Source organism: Mesoplodon mirus, assembly GCF_964341445.2.
Source record: "Mesoplodon mirus genome assembly, chromosome: 4".
Taxonomy (NCBI): domain Eukaryota; kingdom Metazoa; phylum Chordata; class Mammalia; order Artiodactyla; family Ziphiidae; genus Mesoplodon; species Mesoplodon mirus.
Window position 1 is genome coordinate 23,716,325 of NC_138979.1, and position 9,386 is coordinate 23,725,710.

The 9,386-nt window shown below is 59.8% G+C and overlaps 1 protein-coding gene across 1 annotated transcript in view; it reads right to left on the reverse strand.

The window, feature by feature from the left end:
- The window catches only part of GATA3 (GATA binding protein 3), a 28,214-nt gene extending 19,029 nt beyond the window's left edge, over window positions 1-9,185 (reverse strand). The window contains 1 exon segment of the mRNA XM_082619315.1: window positions 9,099-9,185. The gene's annotated coding sequence lies outside the window, so the exon portion shown is untranslated.
- Window positions 9,186-9,386: the final 201 nt, after the last annotated feature.

The window sequence follows — 9,386 nt, forward strand, 5'->3', positions numbered from 1 at the left end:
GTGTTCGCAGACAGCTGTGGCGCGACGGAACTTAAGGAGGTTCTAGTGTCATCCGCGCCGACGGGGGAGGAGCCTGGCTCTGGCGAGGAGGGGACAGGATCACCAGCACAAGGAAACTGCAACCCAAACCCGCTCAGGACTTCACTGCCCCCCCACCCCACCCCCTCTCCTCCCGCCCCTCCACTGACCGGAAAGGGGCGCCGCGGAGGGCGGCCAGGGCGGAGGGGCGATGGGGCGGGTGGGCGAGGCGCACCCGGGTTCGGGGCGGAGGGGGCGGGCAGGAGGGAATTCGCGCTCTGGCCCTTTAAATGTGGCTCCAGCTCCTGCCAATTCATTCCGGCTCGGTAGGTTATTCCGTGCCGAGGAAACCGGCCTGCCCCATTCATAAAGTTTATTTCTACAGGCGGCCTTTCTTTTTCAGACTTTTTAAATGAGCAAACATTTTTTTGCATTCAGTCCAGGGTATGGGGTAGTTTATTGATGTGGGGTCTCTGTGCAAGTAAAAGTCATCAGGAAAAAAAAAAGTAATGTCAAAGTACTTGGAGATGTGCCTCTCTCACCTAAGGGATTGAGAAATTGGGCAAAAAAAAAAAATCTGTCTTTGATTGAAATGTCGGTGATACTTTGGTGGTCGTGGTCAACATTCTCCCAGACTCTTGCGTTAACAAGCCTCTCGAATGTTCAGCTGTTGCAGCTGTCCTTTCCAGACCTAATATTTGTAATCAATGTGTGCTTTTTGACTTGAGCGACAATAGTGATGGATGAAAAGGAGAGGGGGCGAGAGGCTCTGTCTCCCCCAGCACAGAAAGAGCGGGTGGGGAGAAAGCGCTCGCGGGTCTTCACTCCGGTTACCCAACTTTTTCCCTTCTCCCCGCCCAGGGCCCTACTTACTCCCGCTCCCGGCATTTTTCCCCAGCCCCCTCCTCCGACCCCCACACCCCGGCCGCCGGGCACGACAGCGGCGGCCTCTCCCGGGCCCCGCAGAACGCGGGACTCGCCGGGTCCGACCCCGCAGCCCCGAGCGGAGGGAGCGGGTCTCAGAGGCGGCCCCGCGAGGGGGGTGGGGCGGGGCGCACGGGGCGGGGCTGGGAAGGGGCCAATCAGCGCGCGAGGCTGCGGCCGGACCGCGATTGGTCGGCCCCGCGGGCTCCAACCTCCCCGGCCTCTCTCGGTGCTTTGAGCCACTGCATCCCCTAGCGGCGCTCAGGCTCCTGCAGCCGCCGGGCCCCAGAACGCGGCCCGGGTGTGCAAGTGACAGGCGGGAAGCGAAGACTCAGGTTCCACCCGTGGCTCACCCCAGGGCAATGTCTGCGAGGAGAGAGTGTGGGTTCTCCCGCAGGCTTTCCCATGGACGGTTCTAAGAGCTTGATTTGGGGTTTTATTTGAAGGCATTATTCCCTCTTCGCTTCTCTGCCCCATAAAAATTCCCTACAAATACACAAAAAAGTCGACATAGAAGAGACCGTCCCTAAAAGTAAGTTCTGGAGGATTCCTTTCGTGCGGTGAAGGAAAAATATCAATACTCAGCCTTACTTGGTGTGGGGTGTGTGTCCCACTTTAATATACAATCCTCGTAGAAAAACTAGTAAATTTTATTTGGAAGAAATGGTGGAAACGTGGGTTCTCCCAACTTGGAATTGGAGTTTCTCTTGAGTCTCCGTCTTCTTAAATCTGATGTTCGTTAGAAACTAGGGTTGAGTTTCTAGATACGGAACAGGAAGAAAATCCCTAAATTAACCCCCCTCCCCCATGTTTCTCCTGAGCCCATTTAGTCCTTGTTCATTAGGGCGGCCCAGTAAAAGAGCATCGATTTTCCTTCATTCCGACCACGTCTCTCTAGGGCCAGTCAAGCTGCCAGCCTCTCCTGCTCACGGCGCTCTGCAAACCTTTTAATTATTTAGTTTCTAACATTCACCGGAAACCGCTCCATAAACAAGGACAGACGAACGCATACACATTTTTGCTAAAATCCCCGAGATTAAGGATGGCAGCAGAGGCGAAAAAATGAAAAGAGCATCTTTGCGCGTCGGTCTAAGACCAGGCAACACTAGCCGGACCCCAGTTCAAAGCCACGGGGAAAATCCCAAACGTAGCTCTTTGGTCCTCTACGCCGAGACCTGAAAGCCCGGGAAATAAAAGGGACCCATCCTCGGAGAGAGAAACTGCTGACGCCAGGACTTGAAAATGTTAACTCCCGAGGCTAAGACCAATTTTAAAAGACAAAGAAAAATACCTATGAGAAGGAGGCCTTCCGGTGTAGCGGCGCCTCTCTGATAACGCACAAAACATTTTTTGGGGGGGGGCATTATTCATTTTAATTAAATCGCAAGCGCCGAGTCGGGCTGCAGTAGGCTCAAGATTCACCCCCAACCCTTGGAAAAATAAAAGATCTTGAAGCCCCTCTTGGTCTGGGTGGTTTGGAACTGGCAGGGAAGGGTGGGGGGCTGCGGCTGGATGCCCCGTGTAATAGAGCCAGGCTGTAGGGGGTATTTAACATTTAATTCCCAGCCGGTCCGCCCCTGTTCCCGGACTGACAGTGGGTAATTGGGAAAGAGGACGTTGCTCTTTTGATGGCCCGCGCCGGCCAGTCTCGCCGACGCCACACTGGGTTTGACGTCACGGGCCCAGCCCCAGAGCCAGGAGCACAGAGCAGGGGGGGAGGGAAAAGGAGAGGAGGGGGATACCGGGGAGGGAGGGCCGAGGTCGGCCCCGGGACCCAGGGGGAAGGAAGGGGGAAGGGAGCCAGGCCGGAGAGAGGCTGCGGCGCGTGGCCTGAGGCGGAGAGCCTGGCCGCGGGGGTCTGGGCTAGGCCAGGCGCCGGCCTGACCCGCCTCGCCGGCGAATGCAGGCCGGGCTTCCTCCTCCGAGGGAGGGCGGGGGAGGGGAGGGGGCTCGAGGCCCGGCGAAAGGGGGGAATTGTGGTCCTGAGCCCCCCTCAGCCTTAGCTCGCAAAGCTAATCCTGGCCTCCTGCGGAGACGCCTCAGCGCCCTCCTACAGACCTGAAGGCCCCCCTACCCAGGACCCCGGGCCGGGCCTGGTCTAGCGAGTCCCTCTTCTCCCTGGGAGCGGCCGGCGGAGCTCCGGTGGAGGAAGAGAGGTGGAGACCTGGAAGGATGCCGCCGCCGCCGCCGCCGCCACTGCTGCAGGGCCCCGGGCTCCTGCAGAGCGCGAGGCCTCCCTCACCAGGGTAAGGGGCTGGCCGAGGTCTGGATTCCTGGGACCCTGGGGGCAAGCATCCCGGAGCCGAGCAGGCGACAGCGCAGCCACCGCCCATCCCCCGCCGCCCGGAGCTGGTACCTGGGCTGTGCGTGGGGCGGCGGGAGCGGGTTGGCCTATCTGAAACGCCAGGCCTCGAGGCGGCTGCTTCAGGCGTCAAGTTGAGCGGGGTGTGTGTGCCCTCTTGGGGAAAGGGTAAGAAATGGAGCCTTACTTTCTTTCCTGGGTTGGGGTAAGCTGGGACCCACACACACACACCCCAAACACATGCCCCCCTGTTCAGGTCCCTCCCACCCGCCCTCCCCGGAGCTCAGAAGCTCTCTTCGGATGCAAGTGGGGAACCCAGTCCCGCAAAGGAACCGGAGCCCGCGGTGCAGAGGGGAGGAGCGTACCCCCAGGCTCACCCCTGCCCAGAGAGCGGAGATCCACGCGGCCAGCGTCACCCACCCGAGCCTGGCGACAGGCGCGTCCAGGCGAGCTCCGCGGGGCCGAGGTGCCGGGAGAGCGGCCCCGGGCGCCCGCGCGCTGCCCGCCGAGGGTAACCAGAAAAGCCGAGCCTCGGGGTCGAAGTCATAAAGTTACTAATCCCGCGCAGGGGGAGTGAGCGTGCCTCGGGCCGCCTGGGGCGGTCATTTGAGCGTGTTTACTTAAGGACTTTGCAAGCGGAGCGCGCGCGAAATAGTCGGATTTCCAGCGAGGCAGCAAATATTTGCAGGCGGGAGAAAGAAGCGGAGCCGGGCCGCGCCGCCGCGTCCCTCCCCCCGGAGCCGCGGCGCCGGCCTGGGCGGACCCGGCCGCGCAGTTAAAGACAGAAATGAAGCCAGAGACCTGCGGGGCTGGGGGCGGGGAGGGCGCAGAGCCACAGCAAAGGCCAGAAATCGGAGGGTGGCCCCGAAGCTCTGGTGAGCTGGGGCTGGAGGAGAAGTCCCTTCCCATTCCAGCTCGATCAATCTTCCTTGGCTGCGATCGGTCAATAAAACTGGTGTGAACCGACCGCGGTCGCTGTGCGTCTGGGGAGGAAGTGGAGGCCAGAGGTGCCGAGGCCGGCGCCGGCGCCCCGCACCAGCCCGGTTCGCGCGCGGGCGGTCTGCAAGCCTCAGGCCGGCAGCCAGTTCGTCGCCGGGAGCCGAGCGCGGCCCGGCGGGGCCTTTAATTGGGTGTCTCCATTTTTATAGTGGCCATTGTTGGAGCAATTAGCGAGAGACAATAAGCGCCAAAAGGCGTTTAATTCGATTCCATGCTCCGGCTGCGGCCGGGACGAGGGCGCTCTGGAAGAAGTGGTTGGCCCGGGAGGGAAGACCTGGTTAAGTGTCGGATCCCTGCCTTGCCGGTTTTGTCTTAGGTGTGGGAGTTCTCAAGGGGCAAGCTGAAAGCGGGATGAGAGCAACCGGGTCCTGGTCCTGGTCCTGGACGGGGGGGAAACCCGTCCTGGGCCTCGCTAGCCCCACGGGGCGCCCCCGGAACCGCCGCGCCTGCAGGCAGCACGCGTCCGAGCTGCGGCCACCGGGCGGGTCCCCAGTGCCTGTTAGAGGGAGAAAAGCAGAGAGGACAGGGACGTGGAAACCGGCCTCCTTCCTCCTTAGCCCTGGGTCCCCCACCTCGATCACCCGAACCGTCCCAATTTCCTTTCCCATTGGGGGAGGAGGGGCAAAGGAGAGAACCCCCTTCTGGCGCGTACACACCTCCCTCTCCACCGAGCCAGCCTCGCTACCCCCTCCTCTGCCTCGGCCCTCGGATTATGTTACCGTGGCCTGGCGAGGATTTTTACTGGCTACGAGAATAGCACAGGTAAAGCTGTATAAACAGCTCGCTGGCAGCCGGGCGAGAGGGTTACGCCGGGGACACGGCCGGAGGCGCCACCGCCAGGCCCCGGCTGCGCGAGAGAAACGGCGGGGGAGCCCGCTCGGGCGCGGCGTCCCGGCACAGCGCAGGCTACACACATATTCTACTATATCTCTGCAGTTCCCACCCAAGCCCCCTTTCTCTTTCCCGCGTGAGTTGAAATGCAGAAAGTGGAGAGCGGAATCACAAGCTAAGGAGAGAGAAGCAGGCAGCGGGCAGTGCTGACTGTTCTGTTCAAAGGAAATACAGCGAGCAGGGAATTTGGCGGGGGGGGGGGTCGCAGAATAAAGGGGGACCCCAAAATTCACAGGCAAAGGGAAGATGCTAGAGGTGGAAACGGCAAGGGGGAAACCCGCGGGAACTCAGGCGAAAAGCGCTCTCGGCACGCGCCCAGACCCTCCCGGCTCCCACGCCCACCTGCCCAGGCCCAGGGTCTACCTGCCCTGGAAAATGAGGCAGCACTTTGGGGGTGGTATGTGGTTTGATTTACTTTTTTTTTTTCCCCCGCTTATTCATCTATCACCGGTTAAAACTCGGAAGGAAACCCGCTCGGGCCAGGAGGAGCGGCAAGAGACGTCGGAGAGGAGATGCCCTCGGAGATTACCCCCTCCCAATCCGCCCCTACCGCCCGGCCGGGCCCTCCAGCTTCTGGAGGGATCCTGGCCCTCCGAGCTCTGTCGCTACCCTTTTCTCCCCCGTAGAGAAAAACCCTGATGGTAGCGAGATAAAAATTGGGTAGGTAAGGGTGTAGCGGAAAGGGGGAGGGGAGGGAGACGACAGGGGATTTCTGTTTTCGAGTTTAACAATGCACGTCAGAGGGTTGGCCATGGGGGGAGCCCCGGGGTTGGATAGGGGAGAAAGATTTCCCCTTGAGGGCCAGTTGAAAGGAATGCGAGTCACCCTGGAGGAAGGGGGCCCCTCCGAGCTCTCCCTCCTTCCTGGCTTTGGGGGCCTGGGGGACAGGTGGAGCCGCGAGAGAAGGGAAGGGATGGAGGTGCTCCAGCGGGTCCCCGCGGCGTCTCCGCGGCTACAGGCTATCTGTCCCGCCCCAGCGGCACCACTGTCGTAGGAAGCGGCTAGCGGAGCCTCACCCCAGGCTCTCGTCCTGGGGGGGCCTCAGGCCGCACCGCTGAAGCCTCCGGGACGCCCAGGGAAGGGAGCGGCCACCGCAGCCAGGAAAGGAGTCAGCAGTGCGGGATTCACCCACGTGAACAACAGGCCCTCGCGCTTTGGGGGCAGGAGGGGTGCACGTGGGGCACCGGCTCCACTCTCCCCTAGCCTCCCAGCGCCCCCGGTTTGTCGCCCGCCGCCTCACCGCCGCGCACCTCTAGAGGCCCCAGGCCAGCCCCGAGTCCCAGCGCTCGCCGCGGCCGACTCTCCGCCGGCCACTTCATTTCGGCATTTCAGGAGAAGGAGGGCTTTCTCTTGGGGCTACTGTGTTTTTACTTCTCTAGATTAGCCTGAAAAACTGGGGTGTCGATTGCTGGACAACGACAGTGAGCTTCGAGGACAGGGGACTTCACGACAGGGAGAGGGAAACGGGGGAAGGTAATTCCGTTCCGATGAGCAGACAGCAGAGGCACGAAGTGTTTGTATCTTCCTTTGGACACGCTGGAGAGCGCACGGTAAAATCTGTGGATCTGCCCGGCTCCCAGGCGCCCACCCTTCGCCCTTCCCTCCCTCCAGGACTGCGCCCGGCCGCCGCCTCTCCCCGGCGGCCCCGGCTCGCGCCCGGCTCTCCGCCGCCTGCCACCTCGCGGACCCCAAGCAATTTGTTATATAAAACAAAACAGCAACCACACACGTGTGTCTGCACACCCGCAGCGACGCACACCCAGGGAGAGCTCCGCTCGAGCGCCCTGGGCCACGTTTCTTTCTCTTCCTTCCAACCGCCGCACCCCGTCACCACCTCTAGTCCCGGCTGCCCAGCGGCCAGGAACAAAAAGCGGGGTTCGGACTCCAGATCCGGGGCTTCCTTGGCCCGCTCGCTCGGTTACTCCCACCATTAAGAAAAAGGGGTGATCAGAAATATTTGGCTCGCACATAAAGACACACCACAAAAGGAATACACTTTTCTGTGCGAAAGGGCTGGAACACCGAGAAGGAGACCACACCTGAGCGCAGCCGAAATGGTTAGAATAACCGGCTGCCAGAGAGCACTGGGCCTTCGGACTCTGCCCCCACTACCTTATCTGCATCTCTAATTCCCTGCTATCTCCCGCGGTCCCTGGCACAAATTGCCTTAACCTCCAGAAGAGGGGTCCTCAGCCACCCGGCTCCCGCGTACCTGCCCTTTTCCCAGGCCTCTCAGGGTGGCCCTGCGCTGCTGGGCGTCCACCCAAGGGCGCCCACTCCCACCCCTTCACTGCATCCCCCGACTCACCCCCACCTCCTGTATCCTTGGCAAAAAGGCAGGATGAACATAACAAATAAAGCAAAATGCAGCTTCCTCTGTCTCCGGGCTTTTGGCAGGAAAGACCAACCCCGATCCTGATTCGCGGGGGTCGGGGGGAGGGCAGGGTGGGTGGAGATTCTGTGTAGAAGGGAGGGGGGCCCGTGGGGTGCGGGGCTTGTGTAGGGAACACCACTCACCCGGTTCCTCAGACCCCAGCTGCCTTCTCCATCCAGGAACTTTAGGCCTGGCAGGGCTACTGCTGGGAGCTGGGCCTCCTGCCTGGTCCCAGGCAAAATCGATATGGGAACCCCTAAGACCCTGGGTCTACACCCACCTGGTTCTTGGTTTGTCTGACCTGGATACCATATCCCACCCCAGATTCAAATGGGCAGCAAATCCTTCCCTCAGAATCACACATTTTAAAGGTTTAATGGTAAGACCCCTCCTCACAACCAGCTACTGGGGCCCTGCAAGCATCTCCTATCCAGGACTCCACCTCGATTGACTCTACCAGTCTGACTGGGACCCCCTGCCCCAAGCCTGTCACACAACCAACAGCTCCCCCCCACACACACACCTTTTCTACCACAACCACTAAGGGATGGGAGGGCTGCAAATGTTACTTTATTATTATCTGTCCCTTTAAACTTCTTCATTCTCCACCCACAACCCCAGTGCCCCGGTGAATGTGGGTGACAGAGGAAGAGAAAAGCACAGGTGAACTGGGAACCAAGCAAAGGAGAGATCCTCCGGGTTAGACTCCTTTCCATCCCCTGCCCTGGACAGACTCACTCACGTCCACTTCCTCAAAGCACCCTGCGGTGTCTGAGAGGAAGGAAAGGTGAATAAAAACAACTCTCCTACTCAGGGTCACTCAACTTCCCTTGCATTTTAACGTTATCTGTCTTTGTTGGGAACTGCTTCTGACTGAGTGACTTCTTGGAGGTCTGTTGGTCCAATGTCCCGGGAGAAAGTAGAGTTCTTGTTTCCTCTCCCCCTCCCACTCCCCAGGACCCTGGACACCCTCCCTCCCAGGCTGCGGTTTTCTCACCCACCTCAGGGTGCTCCTGGAAGCAAAGGCGTCTGCCAGCCACCAGCATCTCCAAGGGATGCCAGATGCCCACACATCTGGGCTCCAACTTTCAACCCACAGTGCACAGCTGTTTCTTTAATTATATGCAGAGACAATGAGTCTAAACAGTCACTTGTAGGCAGAGGGAAATAAACATGAAATTGACACTGGACCCTGCAGCCACCTTGGGGAGAAGGCTGAGATGCTCCTTCAAACTGGCTCTATTCCCCAACCCTCTGCCCTCCCTGAAGTGGAAAATGTATGTCCAGCCCTTCCCAAGCATTCCCACCATCTCTTATTTTTCTGTTTAGTTTTTCTTTGCGTGCCTAGTTCTACTGGCTCTTTCCTCCAGACAAGGACATACACACATGCACACACCACGCGCGCCCAAGGTCATTGCAGAAAGCCAAAGATTTCCACGGACCAGAAAGAACAATAAGGACTGGGGTCTAGTTCACTTTCTTCCAGGGGCAGCTGTCTCTCTGGAGTGGAGTCCTCCTCTTAATTCTCTTCACGTGGGGCAGGGAAAGCCATTGCAGAGTTAGAGACAGAAGATAGTGATATTCACTGACCTGGGTAGCCTGCTCTCGGCGGCGGCCAGCTGTGTTTTATTTTTTCCTGACTTGCTGGAGGTCTGAAGGCAGAAATGACAGGCAGACTTAGCCACTGTTGTCGCCGCTGCGGTCCTCACCGCCCCAGCTGCTTACGGCATCTCACGCGGGCTTCCAGCGAGAAGTAAAACCTGGGTGATGTGCATCCTTCCTAGGAACACCCTCCCCCGCCTTCTGCTCACTGTAGAGAGCGGAGCTCTTCCGGGTTGCGAAGGGGGAAAGGGAGGGAGGGAGGGAGGGAGGAAGACT